This window comes from Crassostrea angulata, chromosome 7, assembly GCF_025612915.1.
Source record: "Crassostrea angulata isolate pt1a10 chromosome 7, ASM2561291v2, whole genome shotgun sequence".
Classification (NCBI taxonomy): Eukaryota; Metazoa; Mollusca; class Bivalvia; order Ostreida; family Ostreidae; genus Magallana; species Magallana angulata.
The window spans coordinates 46,807,185-46,831,005 of record NC_069117.1 but is presented as its reverse complement, the minus strand read 5'-3'; the positions used below and the strand labels follow the sequence as shown (position 1 = coordinate 46,831,005).

The 23,821-nt window shown below is 31.4% G+C and overlaps 1 pseudogene; it reads right to left on the bottom strand.

Annotated features, from left to right (window-relative positions):
* Positions 1–2,326: 2,326 nt before the first annotated feature.
* On the bottom strand, positions 2,327–4,329 carry LOC128191370 (uncharacterized; annotated as a pseudogene).
* Between the last annotated feature and the right edge of the window lie 19,492 nt (positions 4,330–23,821).

The window sequence follows — 23,821 nt, the reverse complement described above, 5'->3', positions numbered from 1 at the left end:
CTTTCCAATGTGGAAATTTACATTCCAGCTGAAAATATAAAATAATTATGTTTAAATAATGTTTAAGACCTAAGTCAAAGAACCCTAAATAAAGTTTACATTCGTCTTTCCAAACGTTCTAATGTTTCAAGTTAACATATCATTATAATATAATCTAATGTCCCATAAAGACTAATTAAACTATCATAATACAAATTACAGTGCCCAATAAAGGCTAAAAAAATATGCCCCATCTAGGCTGAATTAAACGTAATGTCCTATCAAGGCTTATCACTCAATGTGCCCCATCAAGGCTGAATCAAATACAATGCCTCAACAAGGCTATATCAAACACAATGCCCAATCGAGGCTAAACCAATCATGTATATGCCCCATCAAGGCTAATAAGTTAGTGTGCCCCATAAAGGCTAAATCAAACAAATTGCCCCATCAAGGCTAAAACAGTCCACATGCCCCATCGCGGCTTAATTAGTCATATTGCCCAATCAAGGCGTAATATGATAAAATTATGAATAACAAAGAAGCAAAAATTTTCAGAAATCTGTACAATCAATACGAAGTACCAAAACATTATTCTGAAATTGTGGTTCTCACACACTTTCCTCATGAGACCCTTTCTGATAAAGCATATTATAAACTTATAATATTCCACCCATTCTTTAACAAAATCTTGAAATTTTCCGAAAGATGTTTTAACCAAAATAGGCCAAAATGTTTCAATATGCCACTTTGGAACAACAAGCGTGCCTCTTGCTTTGCGCAATTTCAAATGATTAATTGCTCTTGCAATCAAATCAATTGGGGTACAATCGAGTTATTACCAACTGTCCAGTCAAACCCAAAAGCATCTACCCCTGCTGTATTTGTATTTAAAAATCTGAAATAAAATTTTTCCAATTTATTGTTATTACAATCTGCAAAAAAATATATACTTATAAGGACCCTGTTTCTTTTTAAACAATTGAAAAATATGATCACCCACTAACCAGTCACCAAAATCAAAAATCTTACTGTAACCATCGACAATTTCATTCTCATTTCTTGGAATCCATTCTGTCTCTAATTTAATTTTGCTCTGCAAACAAAGAGAAAAGATTGACAGTGCTAATTTTTGTAATTCTCTGTTCATATTGCCTTTCCTAGCAATTCTTACAACATTTTGGTTAGCAGTGTACAACTTACGAGGGTCAATCAAAAAATACGAAGACAACGCGGCTGTCTATCGTATATTTTTCATGAAAGTCATACTTAACAGATTAATCTGTGCACCAACACTTATGTTATTGATATGCGAAGTTTTAGTCCATTTATTGAAACGGTATTTTTGTTATCCCTTTTTAAAAACAACATGTTTTGTCACCACGGCGCACGGTAACGTTCAAAACATGACGTCAAAATTAAACACGCACAGTTTATAGATATACTCCATCTATATATCACGCTTAGTCTCTTGTGCCTTTCTCCTTACAATTTAAAATGACACTGAACTACTTAACATCTTATTTGCACACATTTGCTCAAGAATCATAAGTTAATTCTTCAATGTTTTCATTTTCTAACCGTGTATATCTTAGTTTACAGTAAGGATATCCCTGAACGTTGGTTGACGTTACTTCTTTTATGACCAAATATTTACAGATATTCTACTCTCTTTCGGACTGTCTCATATTCAAAATACAATGACCACCACCCCCACAATATTTATTACAGTTAAACACAAACTTGCAAATAATTGTTGACTTATTTTTTGCACCATTGAGCATTTTCACAGCTTGTATCGGCTTTTTCCTGAGTTAAATCCATTTTATTTGTACTTCTCGTTGCGCCGTGACGTCAGGCGACGGCGATGTTCTTAGTCAATTCTAAAGAGGACTATCTGACTTTAGTTACTAATATCTGTTCGACAAAACAATATATCCCGTCATTATCTGGTACATAGAATACCATGACTATACTAAATTTGAAGTTTTAATATAAATTGGTTTTAAGCCAAATTTATTGAGATAATACTTTCAACATTGTATGGTTTATTGTTGACATAACACAAATTTTGACCGTGCACCGTGACCTCATTTTTGCAGGATTAAATTCTAAATAATTCTTACAAATAAAGAAATTTATTAACATTTTTTCTTGCAAATTGTCTGAAACTATTGCTAAATTATGTCTTCCAAATTTAGTAATGATATGACGTTAAGTAACATAGCTATGACAAAAGTCTTCGTATTTTTTGATCGACCCTCGTAAGTAACCTATTACACAACATATCCTTAAGGCTTTGTAATTTGTACGGCTAAAAGTTATCTCCATGTTGAGATTTGACAAGTTATGTCATATCGTCGAGTCCATGCATTGCTTTCCCTTTCGATTGCGACTGGATTTCAGGATTTTGTACAAAGATGCACTGCTGAAAGATTGGAACTTTGTTTGTTTGTTTGCTTGTCTCTAGGTAGTGTGCAATGATTCTAGCACTCATAGCATTTCTGATGACTTTTGGAATTTGTTGTTTTTCTCCACTTGACAAATGAAGTTGCACGGTACCAAAACCAAGAACCTGGGAATTAGAGGGCATAGATACATATTTCAGAAATTGTAGCTATTTGGTCTGGTCTGGTATTCTGTAGATCTTTGGTGGATTTAGTATCTGTCCCGGTCCTATCACTGAATTATGTTTTGTAACGGCATCGATTTGGTGTTGTGTCAGTTGTGGTACAAACTAAAGAAGCTTTTCCTTTGTAAAGTTGCTCGCAAATAATGACAAGATATGCACCTGTTTTTTGTCTGCTGTTGCATAATATGCCTCTATCAACTGTTGTGTGACTTTGTACAATTATTTAATGTTTTAGCAGTCAATAGACCAGAATATTTTCCCGAGGTGCAGGGAACAGCTCAGTATGATCTATTGCCCGAGGCCAACGGCAATATATCATACTGAGCTGTTCCCTGCACCAAGGGAAAAAAAGTATGGTCTATTGACTGTTCAAGCATTAAATAATTGTTTTATTACCTAATTCCTTTTTAAGTTTTCGGGGTGTACAATTTGCATATTGCAAATGGTTTTCGTGCCATTATGCAATATACAAAGATTTTTATTTCATCTTTTACATGCACCAAACCTGTTGCATGCATTAGAACATCTCAATTTAATATTAGTTTACACAAAGAAGGAGAAGTCTTCAACCCATTATTTTAGATTTTAAATAGTCTTTTACCTTATATGAGGCTTTAAAACTGTTGAGCATTTGATACTCTATTTTGATAACATTGAATTGGGTTTCACCAAGTACTAAAAACAGCGTCTATGTAAAGGAATATACATTCCCTGAGAAAGGATGTAACATTACAACATACACGCGTTCTGAAATACCTTTCCGGTCCAATAGATCGCAGTCCATTGACCGGCGGTCCAATAGATCGCAGTCTTTTGACCGGCGGTCCAATAGATCGAAGTCTATTTACCGGCAGTTCAAAATAGACGCAAATATTTAATTTGTAATAAAACAACAAATTCCATTTGATTAGATAATAATGTATGTTATTTCACTTACATTTGCAGAAGATGGACCAATTTTGGAGAGAAAGGTGTCCTCTTGGCCCGGGTCTCTGATGGGTAGGACTATCATAGTAGCTTCTTGGCCTTGCTGATGCGATAACACTTTGCTAATTCAGACCAGTCTTGTAATCATAAAGTTAGACTTTTGTTAGTATTTTTTCATTACCAATCTTGATTATTCATGGTTCTATCGTCTGTTCTCTTTCTTTGTTCTTGAAATCTTGAAATCAATTCTCGCATCAAGCATTTTTTTTCTCTACAGTTTCTCTCTTTAAATTCATTCATGTTCTGTTCATTCGTGTGCTCTTCAAAAAACGTTCACCATCTATTTCGTTCTCTTTCAGTCCCCTTTTCTGGTTTTGCTCTATTGTGCAAATGTACTGCATGGCGCCTGTTCACTTGTTAATGAAACATCACTGTCCTTGCTTTCATTTAATCATCTCTCTTTCTTAGCAGACTGGCCATGGATGCATTGGAGGAAAGTGTAAATGGAGGTTTTATAATAGGACCATTGCCTTGTATGTCATTGAGCTCATTTTCATTTTATTGGGGTCTTTAAGAATTTGGTAACATTAATTATTTTATCATTCTAATTCCTTTTTAATATTACAAAAACAATTTTACTATCTTATGATTTGAATTGATGAAAAATGTGAGACAATGAAAATCAAACAATCACGACGTTATTGCTTTCTAAAAGTTGAAAACTATTAAAAATTGACGTATTTTGTAAACTCATTTGCTGTTCGGTAAAATAAAACACATATTGCATGAGTGTTCCGGAAATTTTGTGGTTTATTTTAACACAGAAAGTCAAATACAAAAGGTTTTTGACAGCGTTACTGTATTTCTTGATCATTCAAGTGCAGGTAAACATGGAAAAAAGATAACCCAGTATACGAGTTAGATTGTCCTTTGAATGAATGGATATTGAAATAAGAGACGGAAAGTTATTGTATTGTTTTAATAAAAGATGTAAAACATTAGAATTTAGAAATATATAAATATTATCGTCAACATCAATATAGAATGCTAACCTGGCATATGTTTTCATTATGGCGGAGAAAGTACATGAACATTTAATTGAATCCTATAGTCTTGAACAGCTGCTGTTGATTTTAAGAAAGGTTGGAAAAAATTAACAACTATGGAACAATTCTTTAATTCTTTATTTCTTATACTTTATAACAGTATTACAAGTTAATGTTAGATTCATAAAAGAAAACGAAGCACAATTTCAGTCATACTTTGTCCAGTTTAAGAGTTTTTACTGGTCAGTTTTTGGCGAAAACATACAGGTTTAAGAAATGTTTTTATATTGATCCTAAAATGTTCAAGATGGTCGCATATTCCTCTTAACAGAAATGCCACAAAAGAAAGTAAAGCTTTTTATTGCACAGAATACACAAAACTTTTAACAGTATGTATGACCTCTTTATCAGACAATCACAGGGGTAATTGTGACGTTGGCGTCACAAAAAAGCGTTGTTTTTTAACTGAAAAATATGAGAGAAAAAGGTATAAAAATAAAAGAAAACGATTTGTCATTATTTTTCCTATTAGGAAAGTGTGTCCGTAGCTATAATCTACAAGGATAATCCAATAATGCGATTTCATATGAAATATGTTTTTGCGTTGTTGACGACAAAGGTGCTTAACATATTTTTCTATTGAAAACTTTAATGTAAAAAATTGTTGACATTAAGTTTATCATCAAGTCACTATTCCTTGATAAAAATAGAATTGAAATGCATAACTTGTAAGTACTGGATACAATATGTGTATTTTCACGAATTTTAAAGAGTTAAACGACATGATTAAAAGACACTTGTGCCTTTTTGAAAAGATTTTAAAAAGTGTGTTTTATTCATTGAACAATTTTTTAGCTGTAAGGAAAAAAAATATGGTTATTTCATACATTTGTAATACATCGCTCATAACGTTTACTGGATAGCTAAATGTGTTCGTTGTTTAGAAATCATTGTTACAATGCCATTTATTATATATTAATTATTCAATAAGTGGATTATTTGAAGAAAATTTATCAACATTCCACAAAGTCGAGAATTTACAATCTCTTCTTTTCACAGGATGAAACGGATGTAGCTGGGTTTGATGATTGGAAAAAATGCCATAAAGAGTTGGTTTTTTTTTTTATAGAATTTTCATATTTACTGTACTTTAATTTCTTTAAATTGAACAAGATGTGTATTTTTTGTTTTTAATTCATTTGATATATTGACGCAGTTTACATAAAAAGAAGTTTAAAAGAATGCCGCATATTTTATACGACATTCTTACACTATAGTTTTGGTAATATCAAATTAATTTGTAACTTTTTAATGAATTTCCTGTTTTCGGCAAAAATCTAAAATGCTAATGTAAAAAATCGACGTCTAATGAAAGATTTGTGCCTATTATAAAATGTATAATAATCATAAAGTACATAAAAGATATCAATGGTATTTTAAATAGAGCTAGGATATTTCAATTAACTTGATTTCCATTAGCAGACTTCACATGTAAAAAAAATCCTCTTTTTAAAAGTGACAAACTCAGGATTTGAGCTCGATTTTTTCAATTCATAATTTTCATTTTTTATAATTAGAATGGATAATATTGGTAAATTGTTCATGCTTGAACGAAACTTAAATGTCAAATATTAAGCACAGGTGCTTGAGGACAGGATCGAACTCCCACCCATTTCACCCCCACTCTCAAGTATAAAGACCATCGGGACTTTACTCTGTTTAAAATTAAATTATCCTTTTATTACATATTTCTAATATAATTTATTCATTCATTACCCAAAATTACATAAAACAAACGATTTAAATAACCAGACCCTCTCTATATAAATATATATAAGAAGAAGGTTGCTAACTGTCCATCTAGAATAAACGGAAGTAAGGGTTTATCGCAAGGAAGATAACTCGTAACATTCATTTTTTTAAAAAATGTTTCTTTGATGCCTTCCATTTGTAATACACTCAGTAACAATACCTTCTTTTAGATTGTCCAGTACCCAGGACGATAAAAAATGTTCAGTTCTTCGCGGATTAATTAGAATTCATACCTCAAATGAATTGTACTTTTTTCGAGTTTCGCATGCAATTTCGTAAATGTCTTACCTTTTCATTGTTCTCGTGTAAATTCGGGACTTCTCTGTTTATTAGCAGAGGTATCTTCCTTGCGATAAACCCTCACTCCCGTTGATTCTAGATGGATCGGTTCAAAACTTGCAAATTGTCGGTGAAAATTGTCCTAATTTACCCAATAAATGTAATTACACGGGCATGGCTTACAGATATTCAGTGAAGAGAATTATCGGGCTACGACATGAGGTCTCCGTTTTTAGTGGTAGATGTAGTTTGATAGTGCATTTCAACAAATATTCATCGGTAGTGCCTCTCGGCTGGCAGACGAAGTTATGCAACCTTCTTGTATTATATATGTTGAGGGTCTGATTTTTAAAACGTGTTTTAAGGTAATTTTATGCAATAAATGTATAAATTAGATTAGAAATATGTCATAAAAGGATAATTTAAAGCTGTTTTGTCCAACTTTTTTGTTATCAGTATCAAATTTTTTTCTATACAAACCATTTATCTTAGAAAGTTATGAACTTTCTCCTATTTACACCAGCAGAATCAGTCTCCTTTCAAAGTTAGAAATATTCAAAGTAAATAAAAATAATTTCCTTTTGGGCAAACGAAAAAACAAACCAAAATGCATCACGGGAATGTTTAGAAAAGGAAACCGCTTGGTTTCGTCCCCCGAATAATTGGGGTTTTTCAACCCGCATGCTATGCATCGATTGTAAAGATAGCAAACTTCAGAAATATTAGCGAACAAAACGTACACATGTTTAATTGTAATTTTTCTTATCATTTCGACCTTTATTTAAAGCGATGTCAAAGTCGTAATACAACCATGCCCGTCTCGTCGTCAGGGGTGAACTTTAACATGAGGCGAAATAACGCGGTACCCTCTTATGTCGTTTGTTTTGTTAACAAATTTTGTCATATTTTTCTGCATTGAAATTAGGCTTAATTGACTGGGAAAACTATTGCAATGTCTATTATCATAGATATACTTAGCATAACAATCGTTTAAAAGCGTGCATAAAATTTGATATAAAATCAGACCAAGCAGCTTTAATAAAGAAAAAATAATAAAGTCCCGGGAGTCTATATACTTGGGATGGTGATGGAAAGGGGGTGGGGTCGATCCTGTCCTCAAGCACCTGTGATATTAAGTTACAAGCTAATCACACAGTTCAAAATTGTGTTTTTTGTTACAAATTCTTGTTACTGTATGCGTTGTATTAATGTACATTTCAATCAAATATTGCTTTCTATGATTAATCATATTGTTAATGAACATATTGAATCAGTTTTATTTTGTTGCTATAACTTACAGAATAATTTCTTCACAGTACACTATTTGTAAACAAAAACAAAACTCCAGCTTTGTTTATATAATAATGAATTCTAATCTCCGCACCTCACTTGTAACCTGATTTCTTACCTTAACATGTTGGTAAAAATATTTAAAATGCTGTGTTAACTAATATATACAATGAGTTTTTAAAATCACAAATAGGGTATTGATCCTTTAAGGAGGAAGATTAGAAAAATAAATCCGAGGGAAGCTTATATCTATGTGTAAAATTACCAAGGCTAACACTTTTTAAATTTTCTTCATTATCAATTTTTATTGCCTCTTCTACAGAGTCTCAGTTTATCACAACGTCAAGAATGCAAAATCAAGATTCAAATATGGAACATGGGTAAAATCTACAATTTTATTCAAAAATCTAAAATATTTTTTCAGGAATTTGCTCAATGCGTTTAATTTTTATAAATGGTATGAACGATTTTCTTTTAAGGTAAAATTAACTTGACAATGTGCATGCACAGGTTGGTATTGCATATATCGGGCATTTACGAAATAAATACATCGACGCACCGTATTGTTGACATTTACATATCCAAGCTTTAAGCCCACAATAATCCGTAACGATATTGGAGAAAATTAATGAAGTTGCATTGAAAATAACAGTGAAATTATTCATAACAAACCATTTTGAGGCTGTAAATACCGTTCATCTGAAAATTTAATTCATATTATTGAAGAATTCAACACTTTTTCACCAATGTTTTTTACTCGATTCAAGTTGACATTCGGAACTCTAGGGATTTTCGCGGGAAACCTTTAGCTTTGACCTTGAAACTTGGTTCAGTGTCACTGCATACCATTTCCATTAAAAAATGTTTATGTGAATTAAAACCAAATAGGGCTAAGTTGAGAGTATCTATGCTCTGAAAGAAAAAGAATTTTTGATCCTTGACATACAAACTTCATTTAAGGTCACTGCTCACCCTCTCACCATGAACACTCTAAGACTGAAGTTTGAGGCAGATTGAACAAAGGGGAAAGACAATCTTCTTTGAATAAGGATTTTTCATATAATTCTGCTACATGTATAACCTTTAGCTTTGAGCTAGAAATATGATTCAAGGTCACTGCACACCCTTTACCCAATGGAAGTCTGTGGGTGAAGTATGAGCCAGACTGGGCTAAGAGGTGAGAAGATATGCTCCGGACAAGAGATCACAGACGGACAGAAGGACGGACTGATTGATTGATGGATGGAAGGTCGACCGGACGGACACACTGATCACTGTAGGACCCCCACAGAGCAGGCCCTAACAAGGATGTGCACAACCTATGAATTAAAAACTAAAGCATGCTATCTCAAGAAACTTTGATAAATATATGGGCATTTATGTTCTCGCGCGTATTTCAATTTTTTTATTGTTTGCCTTTCGAGATGCTGGACGATATTCGTTATCAAGAGCGATAAGTATCTTCTCGTGGTTTAAGAATTAGCAAAAAATTAAATATACATACTTCCTTGTATAGCTACTCCCTATTTTGTGAGTTTTTTTAGTAGCTGAACATGCTTTCGTTTTAGATAAGTATATAAATTCTATGTACTAGTATCACGTTTACTTAATGGTACAAATGGATTATATGAAAATGATTGATTAATTCTAATTCCCCATTGAAACGCTACTCTACCCCCTAGGAGTTCATTACTTTAAAAAACTGAAATGACAATACCCGAGGATGCTTTCATACAGTTTTAACGTTCTGAATAAAAGACTGAAGAAGATTTTTAAATATTTTTTCTATGTGTTCGATTCCTATTTTAAATCCCAGTTATTGCCTTCCCCTTCTTCCAAAGATCATGGTTTATAAAAAATGAAATATGATAAAAATAAATTGTCTGTACCTAAGAATATCTCTACACAAGATTCTATTTCTGCGACCAAATAGTTTTTGTGCAGAAGATTAAAATTAATTTTTGTTATATTCCTAAGTTAAAAAATATTACCTTTTGTTGTCATGCCCTACCACGCGGAATTATGATTTAAACAAAGATGACTCAACATTGATCTTTATGCAAACCTGTATCAACACTGCTTTGATTTGACGTTTTGTATTTGAATATGTGCGGTATAATGTATTTTTGCCCCAAAAATCGATGGTTTTTCGACTAAGAAACATCGACCGCAGGCTTGCTCAAGTATCATTTTTTAATTAAATGTGTATAACTCTCTGAAGAAAAATATTTGTTAAAATCTCACTTGAGCAGACATGCGCTCTATACTTCCGAATGCAAAATATAAAGCAAAAATGAGAGTATTTTTAATTTTGTGCAAATTTGCGGGAATTAGGTCATTTAGGTGACGTCATATATAAACAGCGAATGAAAAATGATGACTAAAATCAAGTTTAAAAGGATAGGCGTTATCTGTTCAATGATTTATGAAGATTTGATTTTTATACGATACTATTTAAAAATTGATTGAAATGGGGGGGGGGGGGGGTACAGATATTTGACCATATCGCACATAGTACTTTGATCAGTAATGGCTATTCTTGCTCAGGTAAACGATATGACCCCTGGGCTTCTTTTTTACATTTACCATAAATGTATGTTATTAAAAACTCAATGCACATAAAGTTTCTGATTTATAGTTTTTGCTGTGTGTGTAACCATATATTTACATATTTATATTTAAAAGCTTTTAAATGTATGCTATTCTTTTTATTGAGTAAAACTTTTCGGTGTAAAACATTACTAGTGTATTGATATCTATATACATATTATAATAGTAGAAAATTGGTCGGTACATGGATGAATATAATTGATTGTAAAACATATATTTCCATTTATGTTTGATTCAACGTAATGCATTAGTAAATGTCACCACAAACTCAGCATATAGGTACATACCACTATCCACGTAATTTATTTAAATACTACGAACGGTATCATATGTATACATTATAACATGTACAAACTCCAGGCCGATTATCATTTTTCGGTATTTTAGATATGGGCATTTGGACTATACTGTACACCGTTGACCGCCTAGTTATTATCGTTTTACTAACAGCGTGCCAGTTTGCTTGTCGGGCCGTGCTAAAAATTTGCACTTTGATTATCATATTTCTCATCGATTGGTTGTTCGATTTCATTGAAGTTAATACTAATTTGCATATCAAGCACAGAACCCAAAAACGCACTGACCAATGACATTGCATGAATTTTTGGTAGTGAATATCAACACGTGGACAGTCCAAAGCTTTATAGTAGTACTGCCTGCACCAATTTACATGGACCTCCTCGACGGGGTCTTCTGCATATGCTTAGCTACTAACAGTTACATACTGTTATATCCATTTTCATATCGGTAACAAAATGCTAGAGAGGGGAAGATGGACAATGTATTCAAATGAAATAAACGTCCTCCACCGTTTTCACTTGTTTAACGAACGTCGCATTAATCGAATACTCCCCGGTAAATCTATTTATACTGGGAGCGGAAGCGCTCTTCCATGAAATAACCAGTCTTGAAGTAAACCAAATATTACGGAAACCATCGGATATTAACGAAGTCGAAAAACGTAAAAAAAAATAAATTTAACAAACAACAGGAATTTGATTGTCCACGTGTCGATATTCACTACCAAAAAATTCACGTAATGTCATTGGTCATTGCGTTTCTGGGTTCTGTGTTTGATATGCAAATTAGCATTCACATCAATGAAATCGAACAACCAATCGGTGAATAATATAATAATCGGCATAATTTTTTTTAACACGGCCCGCAAGCAAACTGGCACGCTGTTAGTAAAACGATAATATATCGTACGATTAGGACTTTGCAAGAGAAAGGAATGTTTTTGTCAGAATGTCATGGTCACGCGGATTAACTTATCTCCCTATACTAGTATTCTCTGTGACGAAGCAATACCACGTATATGTTATTTTTTTTTAAACTTAGGTCATGTTAGTTATTTTACGAAATGTATTCATATATCAATTGGAATTAAAATTCATATTTTTTTTACAAAACAGCGCCAATGAAAAAAAAAGTTTGCATTGTTTAAGGAAGGAGTCTTTTCAGTATCAAACATACTTCTTATAATAAGAGATGCATCAAATTTTGACACAGTCAAACGGATCATATTACTTAATGATTCTATCAGTTTAATTAAATTTGACCTTTTTGTTTTCGGATAAAGGTCAGGTCAAGGTCACTACCTTTTTCCTCAACGTAAAGAGTGATAAAAATAAGTGTAGCTCTTTATAGTTCTGTAGACATTTGTTTAAGATTTGAAGATTCAAATCTTCAATGAAATCATAGACCATGAGAGTGTCTATCAGCTTATACTACTAAATTGGAATAAATATATATTAAAATTGATATTGCTTAGCCCGCATTTCCTCTAATTTTCTTAAATTTTGAAGAAATTTTGATTATTTTTTTATGCTTCCAATAATGAATTATTTCTAATTTTTATGTATAATAAAGACTTTATATAAAGATATAAATTGACAGAAAAGCTAATATATTGACCGTTTCATAAGAGAGAAAAACTGATTTTAGTGATTTTTTCACAAAAATCAATGTATAGAATGGGCACTTTAAAAAGCTTATGAAAATGTTATTTGATAGGCAAATCATATTTTAAAAACATATTCTGAAACCCAAGTATCATATTATTAGTTCACATTAGTAAAAAAATCCAACATTATTGTTATTGTTTTTAAAATGCTAAAACAGACTCATTATGTATATATAATCTGCAGCAATTCTGAATTGCGCAACATGTGATATTTTCCTACGCCAATATTACGCCAAAAATATAGTCCTTGTTCCATTCTAAACATTGATTACATTTTTCTATGCCAAGTTGTATGATAGTAAAAAAGAAAGAAAAATATACTATTTTAATTTCCTTTCATCTTGATTTAATGAACAATTAATCAAATTTACGTTTGACAAGTCGAAAACCAGAAAAGACTCCTTCCTTAACATTCCTTTTGGATCAACCAGGCTTGGGGCGAATTACATTATAAAGTAATGCATTACATTACCATTACTTCATGAATTTGGGCATTAAATTACCATTACCATTACTTGATTTTCTTGAAGTAATGCATTACATTACCATTACATGAGTAAAGTAATGCATTACCATTACCATTACTTTCTTTAATAAAGAGTTTTTGCAAATGTTTCAAATATAAAACACTCTTTAACATATCTACAGGTTCATGTTCAGTATCAGGTTCAAATTCAATGACTATATATACAAGAGTCATTCTTTATTTGCTCAATATATAATAATCTTGTGGCATTATGAACACCATATTATATAAGTAAAAAGATATTTATACACATTTGGCATGATACAATGTCAGATATGATATAGAGACACAGAATTCGTGCATAATAGAAAACAATTTATGGAATAATGTTGCGGTTATTAAAAAGCTAAATAGAGATACCGGTATTTCCCCAGATAACACAAATCTTTATAATTTTGAACACTTAGTTGTATTAATTTATAGACAGAGGGGTTTTCCCAGTTATATTTCTTAATATATTTTAATCGGATTTTTTTATCAAAGTTTCAAAGGTTTCATCTTTTAACTGCTTCCTATTAGTTTGAAAATCTTCCCAGCTATACTAAATAAACGGTGTACAGGTGTATTGGAAGCTGGGACTGAAAGATTGTTTGACAATCTTTATCTTAGGATATATTAAGGGAAAAAATACATGAATCTTGTATTTTTTATCAGTCCAAACTAATGTACTTAATATACATGTACAACTGTACAACAGAGAGAGAGAGAGAGAGAGAGAGAGAGAGAGAGAGAGAGAGAGAGAGAGAGAGAGAGAGAGAGAGAAAGGAAGAGAGAGAGAGAAAGCGAGAGTAAAATTATTTTCAAATGGGTTATAATATTGGAAGTGATTTTGATTTTCATCATGGATGGACAGTGCATTCATTTTGCCCTTAAAGGTGCATGCATGTCTGTCCTCTATTCTATTGGGACATGGCGTAGGGAAGGGGATTGGGGTGTTTAGCACTTCTTATAACAATAGATTGTTTTGATACTTAGGTTATCCTGGGGGCATAGTGTATTGTTGACACATCTCCATTGAAGTGCAAACTAATTGGAGTTAATTGTTGAAATGATTTAAAACTCTTAAAAACAACACTCATAAAAATGTTATGAAACTGTGTTGTTATATTTAGTAATATGAACAATTTAAAAATGAAATTTTATAAATCCTTTTTAATACAACTAAAACATTTTTATTTGATGAATTATTTCTTTCTTCTTTATAATAAAGTTAATCAAATTCAATTTCAGCTATTCATTTATTCATCACATTTTTTTAAAGTGAACATGCATAAATAAGCATAGTAATGCAAAGTAATGCCATGTAATGCCAGCATTACACTAAATTTTGGAAAGTAATGAATTACATTACCATTACTTGTAATGCTAATTTTGTGGCATTACACATTACTAGCATTACTTTGAAAACATGTAATGCATTGCAATGCATTACCATTACATTTAGCATTACCCCAAGCCTGGGATCAACCCTTGTACCTTACAGAGTGTATCTATAATTCTTAAAAGGTTTAAAATCGTTTGCATATTGTACGACCGATCCTGATTGGTCAAAGAGGTTTCTTTTTTATTCGTCTATGTTAAGTTAGTCTTTTTCTCCAAATATTGTAGAATTATTCAATATAGCAATTCGTTAATTATATTGTTTATTTTTCAATTCACATTGTTTATTCCTCTCTTATCTTTTGCTTTTTATCCAGAATACAATTCTGTATTTCTTTTAATTTTCATAAGAAACTTCAAGAAAAACTATTATAGTAGTTGTAAATGCAATTTCATTACTCAGTAAGACTAGTATTTTATTTTACGAATAAAATTAGATCCTGTTTCGTTCTTTCTTTGTCATGTTTACATTTGGTCACGTGGATTATAGATATGCCTTGGGTCTAATCAGTGTCAACCGCGTGAATTGAATTGAAATCAAATTATTTTCTTTCTTTTTTTTTAGACGAGAGAAATTAACTAGGATTACACAATTTTTTTTGGAAAAAACATTTTTTTTACAGATAAGATAGTTTCAATATATTAACTTCCCTACCCTTTCAATTTTTGGGGTTGGTGAATATTTCGTGTTCGAAATAATATAATTCTTTTATAGAAGAGACCTTTTATGAAAATTTCTTTATCCGCTTATGTCTCGAATGAGAATTTGCTCGGCTAGATATATACACATGTATTAGTAAATACTGTGCATATGTTGGAATTGACTACATGTACTAGCATGTTCATTTTACACTTGTAATTTCCACCTAAATACTTTCATATATTGTCACTTCTAAAAAAAACACGACGTGATTCGATTAATATCCTAAAGCTGAAACTTGCTTAAATAGTTTACATCTATTTAACTATTCATTGCAGTAAACACGCTTATAGCCTATAATGAATTGATGCTTATCGTAAAGTGATTTGATTTTCATTCCCCCTGGATTGTAAACATACTGTGAAGCTAAAGGATATAACGTAGTACGTTTGTAACGAAGAAGAATCGCCCGTCCCTGTCATTTCGTTGTAAGCGTGTTTAACTGTACTTAGATCTTTGCCTTGAAACACATGTTTTTGCATTGAGATACTGTATAAATTCGTTGTTAGACAAGACTGTTTCATTTGCATATTCTAGTACATATGAATAGGTTTAACGACATTTTTTACGACGCACAAAGTCTTGAACTTAAGGTATCTTTTCACTTATTAGCAACTGTCAATTCATTTGCATAACAAAACATAAAGAGGAATTTTGAACAAACTTATTGTATATATTAGAGTAAGTTAACTTGAGCTATTACAAACCTTTGAACAGCAGAAACACTTTTGCTGTTCATATATATTGTATCAATATTAGATTAATGTTCTTTGAGAACAACTCATTAGATATATAAAAAAATGTTGCCATAAAATATTTGAATTTTTTTTTATTAATTAGTCTTAAATATTTCTTCTGTGTAAAGTGTGTGCAATGTATTTGCCACATATTTTTCAAATATATACAAAATCTTTTGATGAAGAGAATACACATGCTTTGACACATTTTTATCAGTTTGATATTAGTTTAAAATATTATTCTGCTTAACTGATAGAAAATATTGCTTGTTCTTTTTTGTGGGTTTTTTTGTGGTTTTTTGTTGTTGTTTTTTTTTAGAGTTTCCATTGAAAAAGCGTTAAACTTGTAAATGACAACTTGAAAGAATAATTTTTGGGAGTTGATTTTAATCAACTCTCCTATGCACTTACTCGGGCAAAGCGAAAGTGAAACTGTTACAGTGTTTGGACCTAAGCACAAATCAATACCGCTGACAACACTTAGGTCTTGAAAATAATCGATAAATTCGATGATATGTACATGTATTCTGAAGCATTGTTTTTCAAGAAAACTTATTTATCAATACCATGAAAATAATTAAGATTTTAAATTGTACAAACAGTTTAGATATTATTTAAAGTCGTATGTATTCCTACGCTAGAGTTCAATGTAGTCTCGTTCATGTCTCCGTTAATATCTGACAAAACAGAGTCTCTCTTGCTTGTCGGAGATAAACGGAGACAGCCGAGCGTTTGGTTGAACAAGACAAGAGTTCAATCTTACCTGGATCCATACAAATTCTCAGAAATATTTCGATTACTGATACTACTTGCCATGCAAAATCACATATCGTTGATTTTGAATAAATGATAATCGATTAAATCAACTTCCGTCATTACCTCAGTACTTTGATTTGAAAATGATTTTAAATTTACATTTAAGACACATATGATTATTCCCATTTCACTACTCTCTTTTCTTGAAACTAACCGTGATCATACTTTGAAACCGGGGTACATTGTTTGCTTCGCCTTTTAACTTTTTTTGATCTAGTATTTATTATTTTGTTGTTGCAATTTCTTCTTTCGTAAAACCCTTTCCAACGGATACTCTATAACAAGTATATTCTATTAAAAAATACAAGTTTTGCACCATTGAGAAATTTGAGGTGATATGCAGAACATGACATCCATTGCTTGTTAATTATCCTGAAAATGTACAAGGTTCCAGTACTTCAATGACTACTGAACACAAATTGGATGATGCTAAAAGGTTAAGTTTGTTCTCGGGATTACTGAGCTGTTTCTTGACACACGGGTAGACCTGTGGAACTTAAATCCATATATAACATCCGATCATTGTATTCAGAAAAATACTTTACTACTGGTGTACACAATGCCTTGTCCTTTTCTACCAGAGTTATGAAATAGTCTTTCCTCCAAATCTAAAAGGGATAAATGGAAATATATTTAAAAATCATTTTTACAAATTGAATTGAAATCAAAACTAATTGTAAAAATTGGTATAAAGCGTGACCATGATTATTGTTTCATAATAAAAGATAGATGTATCTAATAAACATACTACTTTGTTAATGATGTTGCTAATATCCGCATGTTGACCAAGTAGTCGCTCGTTGTTTGCATCGATTGCCTATGTAAGCAGGTACTTAAAATAAAATTGTTAGATGAATAGTGTTATTAAAATATCTTCCTTTTTCCTTTAGATATGTACAAGTTGCAGATATTGAAATTAATTCGGGGTTGTTTGTTTGCTTAGGTCAATCAATACTTAAACAAATCTAGCAAATGGAAAAAAGCAAACCTCTAAGCAACTGGATGATTTTCAGGGGACATGTTTGATTCTTATTTGTTAATTTATCTTGTTTTGTATTTATTTTTTTTATTAAATGAGGGAAGATAAACAATTATATTTTTGTAAAACCCGTAATGTTTCAAGTTAATATCATAATGTTAATATAAGTATATGCTTTAGATTATATTAAATTATTAATTTTAGTAAAAGATGTAAGTAACAATACCTGATCAAACGTGCTGATATGTATTATTTTCTGTATTTCAATCAGAGTATTTTTTTATTGCAATGTTATGTTAACGAATAATTTTTTCCAAAATTTCACCTTTTAAAAAATGCGCGGAAATATTTTCTAACCGATATCTATCTATACTTACAGTATACATAATAAAAAACAATATCATAAATGCTATACGTAAACTTTACAACAAACTATTGAGAGTTTATTTAAATGAATCCGGGTATAAATTCTGACCATATGATGCATACCATGTAACACTATAACGTGTATAGTCAAGTTTCAAGATTAGAAAATAATTTTACGTAGATCAACCATACGAATGATTGCATTTGTTTGTACAGTAAATATATGAATCAACATTTATCCGTCGATTTACATGTATGCTCAATAATGACGGTTTATCTAATCAGCAGACTATATTTCATATGCATATGGATGGCATAGTTTCTTTATATTGAGACGGATATACATGTAAATAAGTAAGTAGGCAAGTAAGTAGGTCAATATTACATGTATAATAATATTTTTAATTAAAAATACACGTATAGATGTTCGTTCCAATAGTACAAACTACATCGATATTATACTTTTAATGTCTGTAAGACATAACTGCAATATACATCTTTAATGTAGATCATAAATTTGATAGAATTATGATGTACAATCGCAGTGAAGTTGTATTTTTTTAGCATTGGATACTAAGACAATCTTCATAACTGAAATTGTTTCCTTCATTTGTGATTTTTTATAGCAAACTTTCGACCTAAATCTTATGTTCAAAATCAAGGGGAGTACAGAAGTGTGCATGCCTAATTTAAAAATGCGCAGTAGATAGGCAATTCATCAAATTATTCAATATTTTGTCAATGTCAATAATTAAGTTTAATATATTTAAATAATCATTTTCAACAACTTCTGAAAATGAAATGTCTTGTTATTACAAGGGTTGATCCAAAAGTTATGTCACACTATGCACCGTACTTTTTACTTGCGCTGTATTGTATAAAATGATACAAAATTTTCCTTATCAAAATTCTAATTCCAATTAAAATTTTGATTGAATTTTGTTGAACACTTAACAAAATATTGATGTCTATATCATGATATATACGCGACATCGCCGCGTCATGAATTTACGTCTTTTTCAAGGTTTGTATTTTTTTTTTAAATTACAAGCTTCAAAATTGGAAAAAGCTCCAAACAACAAAATGTTTTGAAACAGATATAACATAAACTTTTTTAAAACTGTTTTAAAAATTAGGGAACGCTACCGTGCATTTATATCTACGCAATGCCTTTTGTCTTTAGATCAAGGACTAAAAAGGCTGGACATGCGAATAGTGATACGATGCATTTTTTGCTTTGATGGACAGAAATCACAAAAAATGTGCTGGAATTGACATAGCAACCTAAAATTTAGGGCTAGTGAACAGAGTATCCTTAACGTGGTTCCAACATCTAATAAGGGCATATGTTATATTAATAGATAAAATATATAGAAAGAAGACATACACTCTGAAGGAAAGTTAAGGATATGTTCTTGCATAATGAGTTATATAACACTGTATAAAGAGCTTTATGAGCTCTACGTTAATGACTTCTTGAAGAGACCTCGACAAAGTGATCGCACATCAAATTATCCAATATACTATTTCATCGTAATTTCAACAGTAATTAGTTACATTATTAAAAAAAATGATAAAGACAATTTGTTAAAGAGGTTCGATCCTCTGATTTTGGGTAGCCATTTTGTGTCATCTCTAGTCTGGAAATTATGTGTCATATATGAATTCTACTTGTAAATTCCTTTTTTACAATGCCAAATAAACTCTATTGAATAAAATAGTGAAGAAAAAAATCCATATTTAGAGAATGTAGTAAGGGACTATATTTTGTGGCGGAAGGTTTTTAAGAAGAAAATGAACATTTTTCATAACTCAGTTGTTTTAGAGTACCGTAATTTTAGCTTTCTAATTTTCCGTGCAGACCAAATTTTCAGATAGTTTATGCATTATGATATCTTCGTAATGTTTCAAAAAACATATTTCAACAATATTTCAATATTTCTATCGACATATATTGGCATGTTTAAGTGATATTTCATAAAAGTAAAGAAAAAATCAACTCCAATTTTCCTCTAAAATTAGCTTATTTCATGCCATATCTCAAAATTTACATTATAGACCCATACTTTTGGTTTTATTTTCTAAATATTTAAGTTTCTTTTGACAAGTTTGTCATAATTTGAGAAAAAGTTTGAGACTTTTAAATTATTTAATTGCATGTTGAATACTTTATGAATAAAAATAGTATTTTTTCAGTGCAAAAAGGTCAAAATATCAATAAGGTGAAGAAATTGCAAACTTTTTCATTATGATAATTTTAATTTTATTAATACTAAATAATGTAGATTTGTATTTGATACCATGGTTCATTTCAACAAGAGAGGGAAAAGCGATTTATGTGCAATTTGCACTTTCAGTGCAGAAAGGTCATCTTAAATACACTGTAGCACCGAAAGGAGCATATAGACCCCAAAATTTTGTTTTGAATTTTGGTTTAGATACATGTATGTGTGTAGATATTTAAAAATTACTTTAGAAAAAAAATTAGAGACTTTTGATCGCAGGATCCAACGTCCTTAAAGAGCATCGTGGCCAATTTGTATAGAGTACTAAATTATGAAATTCTACCAGAAGGCCAATGATCTAGAATTGACGTCGCTAGCTTGCGGCGACTATCCTCACCTCACGCTCTACAAAAAATATTATCTTCAGAAATAATTATCACAATGCATTAAAATTTTAAGATTTGAATTGAAATAGGTAGATATTTCAAAGCACGAATAGTTGTCACTTTACGTCAATTTTTCTCGATTTTATCGCATCTGGGACAATACTTTTGGATCAACCCTCGTACTTCAGTTTAAAGCAGCACAAATGTTCTTTTTTTTAATTTGACACTCGGTTCGTTAAAAATTTCTGCAGAATTTTATAAAACAAAATGGCGATTTTTGATTGCCGGTGAAATCAAATGCAAAAACAAAAAAAGAATATAAAATTAAAATGACTTGAGGTCTTGAAAAGTTTTAGGTCCGGATTTCAATTATAACATTCTTTTCATGCAATTACTTTTTTTCTCCTGGATATTTAAATTAAAATGTCTTGAATCATTTTCAAATACAAACATTAATTTAAAAGGCTACAATGCATGTGAACGAAAAATTAAAAACATACATGCAATTTAAATTCTATAAAAATTATTTATTTTCCAATATGAACAATGTATACAAAATATATTTTTATATGTATTAAATAATACCGTTTGGTTAATTGCTCCTATCTCGCATTTATGTCATATATTAAATGTGCAAAGAATTACGGTAACCAATAAATAAAAATCAAACATTACCTTTCCTGTTATATCCATCTTCTTTCTATTGTAGATCTCTTGAAATATCAGATTCTTCCCACACATGCACCATGTATATGTATTATCTATATGTATATATATATATATACTTAAATAAATAAAACAGAATGCGACAGTCCAAATTAAATAAATATAAACTCGTATATATATATATATTTGGTTTTCACCGAAATTAAATGTAACACTTTGATTGGTTTAAACATGACATGTGACTGCCGAAAATATCTCTGTTCGGTGAGAATTGATATTCGGCATTATGGCCAACTCATCTCGACATTTTCATGGTATACTATTTACTACAAAGACCGCCTTTTGTAAGTTCTCAAATATTAAGAGTAGTTACTTTTTGTAATTACTTTTAAATTAGAGTAGTTGCTCTTCGAATGGACGTCAAAATGTTGTGTCAGGAGCAGAATAATATGACAGTGGTGAAATTTGCTCAAACCTAACAGATTATAGCCACTTTAGAGCAGAGTGATCAATAAACACGGTAAATGGTTTGTTGGCAAGATAGACATGATAACTTTGATGCCTTCAATAACAGCTAAACATTCTGGCTCTGGTCAGTGCGTTTCTGGGTTCTGTGCTTGATATGCAAATTAGCACTCACATCAATCTATGTAATAAAGATAAGTTTATCTGGCTTATGTCTAATGAGTGTGATAATGTTATTGAAATTTTGCAAGCTACATTTATAGTTGTTTTCAGCCGAGAAAAACCTCATGTTCAGATGAGACTGTAATAGACTAATCTTCTATGTAAACTATGTAAACTATCATTTAGAAAAATTCTCTCTCTCTCTCTCTCTTTCTCTCTCTCTCTCTCTCTCTCTCTCTCTCTCTCTCTCTCTCTCTCTCTGTTAGTGTGTAGGTTATTATTATTATTTTTGTTTTTTTTGTTTTTGTTGTTGTTGGTTTTTTTTCACATGTACCTTTGTATGCCCAAAAGGGCCCAGAGTTTGGAAATTATCTTATCTTATCAATGAAATCGAACAACCAATCGATGAGTAATATGATAATCAGCGTACAAAATTTTGGCACGGCCCGACAAGCAAACTGGCGCGCTGTTAGTAAAAACGATAATATCATGGATAATCAATGATCAATAAAAATTGAAATACACGATTTTAAACACTGGCAATATAACCGCATGCTACATTTAGTAGTACTAAGAGAGAGAGAGAGAGAGAGAGAGAGTTGGAAGGTACTTCGTATTGGGGCGGCGAATTATTTGTTCGAAGACGGGGGGGGGGGGGGGGGCTTAGTACTTGCACTAAGCACAGCGCTTGGTTGGAAGAGAGGTGTGAAACGGGTTGTATCTTCAGTGATTTTTATCACGTATATCGTCTGTCAGCGAAATCTGAGGTTGTTAAATATTTCATCTTCCCAAGTCAAGGGTTTCTGATTCGCTCTGCTCTACATAAACCCTTGACTGAATAGGCATAGTTTGACAGGGTTAGAAACCTCGCACGCTGGTTGGTGTCATACACGTTTGCATGATTCAATAAGAAACGTTGTTTCAATAATGATGTTAATTGTGAATTGATCAATGTTGAACCGTGTTTGAGACGGAATAGTAAGTATTTGACTTACTGATATCGGTTTTTAGTCCGAATGAATCCATATTTTTTACGAATTTGATTTTGTTCATGGGAGCAGCCAAATTGCTATACTGTTTCTGTTTATAAAGCATTATCTGATTGGTCAGAACAAGAGGTCACAAAAGTTTAAAAATGAGTACTCTCACTAGATGGCGTAATCGTTAACCCGCATATGTATTGTCTTTTCGGTCAAGGGTTTATGTAGAGCAGAGCGGATCAGAAACAAAGGGGAAGATGGTTTGTTTTAATGACACACACATTTCATTAGAGGAGTTTTGTTTTCATGTATAGACATCAATTTTGATTCAACTTATCAGTCTCTGTTGTGCATCGTAAACTTTCAAAATTGGATATCCGTGATTCCCGTGCTATGTTAAAATTGAATTCTTTAACTGGTCCATTAATTAAAATTATTAATACAAGACAGACAGACCCCGGAATTTCCCTTCCCCTGTCTCGGCATTTCCGGTAACAAGAAATATCAAAATTCAATCGGGTGGAAAATATTTCTAAATTCGGAAAGTTCAACATTTTGAAATTGAATTTCTATTTGCATCGTTTTTAAAACGGGGGGGGGGGGCAACCTTATCAAAACAATCTTGACAATATGGAGATAATGCACCTTTTTCAAAATTGTAAAAATTATATATATCTATTTTTTTTATTTGCTACGAAGCGAGTATATGGAACGAATTCTATCGTAAACCGGGTCCGTAAGACATCTGTCATTTTAACGATAGAACATTCTATCTCGGTTCGCATATGCTTAAAAGAGCGACCGCCGAAACAGTCCGAGAATGAAACCCAGTGCTGTACCAAAAGCATCAGTAGTAATTATAAGAACAAAAGGTTTTGTTTTGTATTGTATC